Source organism: Molothrus ater, chromosome Z (assembly GCF_012460135.2).
Source record: "Molothrus ater isolate BHLD 08-10-18 breed brown headed cowbird chromosome Z, BPBGC_Mater_1.1, whole genome shotgun sequence".
Taxonomy (NCBI): Eukaryota; Metazoa; Chordata; class Aves; order Passeriformes; family Icteridae; genus Molothrus; species Molothrus ater.
In genome coordinates, this window is record NC_050511.2 from 57,728,487 (window position 1) to 57,730,659 (window position 2,173).

Sequence of the window (2,173 nt, forward strand, 5' to 3'; positions counted from 1 at the left end):
CAAGCAGACAGGTTCAGCTACCCAGAGGAAGCCAACATGGTCACAGCATCAGTGTTTATTTTGAGGGGAAAGTGCTACAATTGAGGCTCTTCTATGGATGAGAATTTCTTTTAGAAAGGACTGCAATTTTACTGTGAAAAATCTGATAAAGTGTTTTTTCCCATCTAAAGATCTTCTGAATAAGGAAGCACCAACTCTAAGCTACAGCCTCACATTAAATATTTGCTGACTAGTCACAGAGAAGCTTCATGAAAAGCCTGGTGTCAACAGAAGAGCTGTTCAGAGAAAAAGTCTTTTGGCAGAAGACACATCAGATCAGAAAAAAAGCAGCACATGCAACAGTTATAAAACCCACAAAACTAAACCAAAAGAATTTAGAATAGCCATATAATTGTTAAAAGCAAAGAACCTACTGAACCTAGTTCACCGAAATGAAAGACAGGCTGGCTATTGACAGGTAAGTTAATCTGAAATATGCTTCATGTCAAAATGCATCTCAGACATACTTTCTTTTGGGTGTTCCATCCAAATAAGGACAGAAAATACTTCTCTGCAAGGAATGAAGAATTTTTTAACTACATAACCTTACAAATCTGAAAAAGAACTAGAGGGAAGAAAGTGAGACAAAAATAGAGGACTCACAAGAATTTCTGAAATTCTGAGTTGCTTTAACAAACATCCCACAGAACATTCTGTGGGTCAGAGTACCAAATGTTTCAAAATGTCCTATTCCTCCTTTGGCAGGAGAACTAACCATATTATAACAGGGGCAACAATGAGGAAAGCTTTCAACATCATTACTTTCAATGTCACATGTGCCACGCATTAAGAAGATAAACAAAAGTAGGCAAAAGCAGGTGAAATGGTGAGTTTCAGTTTTGTACTAGCTAAGATATCCAATTTGGGAATACTGAGGAATATCTCATATGGGGGATAAAAAATGGCCGCATATTTTACTCCCTCACTTTCTTTGGTCAAAATGATAAAGAGGCAGTTAATTACTTAAACCCCATCTGAAATTTTCAGAAGCCTCAAATTAAGAAATTCATTGGAAGAAGAAATATTCTCTTTGAGAGATTGGGAGAGAATAACTCTGTTTTTGAAAGCATTTTTAATATGGTGTATGTTAGTCAGTGTTTACTAAATGTAATACCAAGAATATACATGAAGTTGTTCTCTCCCCACTCGCACCTTAAGAAATACATTAAAATTCGTTGGATCGTATAAGATTTTCTACTACAGAAATAATTTCTCTTTTTCTTTTCTTTCTCAAATACTTCTAAAGATGTTAGCTACTGTTGATCAAACAGAAAATATGATGTGCTTCAAAGTTCATTCTATAGACTATGTCTCAATATTCAACTGAAAGGAAAATAACACTTACTTCACATCTGAAGTAAGGCAGGACGTCTCAGACTGAAATCTGTTGTTCTTGATAGAGAACTATTGCATTTTCATATACAGTATCAACTAAATACTTCTTTGGAGAAAAAAAAAGGCTTTGCAGGAATTCTTAAATATCCCAATGATATTTTTATTATTCATTAAAACAGACTTGTACATCACACAGAGCTTAAAAGCATGATTATAAAAAACAATCACTATCCCCCTTTTATGTTTTTTAAATCACAGAAGAGTTTAAGGGCTGAGCAACTTACGCAGAGGTGAGAGCACTTAGATTTCTCTGAGATCTTGACAATACTATGTGTCTCATAAATCTAATTCTCAAAGCAGAGAATCACAATGTCACCAGGCACAGAGACCCTATTAGAGTATCCCCAATTATCTTTCCAGAGTGCCTTTCTTTATCACATTATTTGATAGACTCTCATGTACAGGTTTGAGCTGCCCAAATATAAAGTCCTCAGCCCATTCTGTGCTTCTCACAAGACAGAGCAATCACAGGGCCCATTTTTTCCCCTAGACAAAATCAGACCATCAGTGAAAGTCCATCAGACTGTGTAAGTATCAACATGTATATGTAAACAAAAATCATCAGATCTTCGTAAAGATAGTTTTTCCTTCAGTATAATAATGAACAGCTTTCATGAGAAATGTAAAGAGCCAATATGTTCAGCATAATACCCCTGTGTAAGCCCTTCAGAGATTAAACTACAATATCAATATCTGCTACAACATTATTTGTCAATATATAGTCAATTGGCTCCATGAA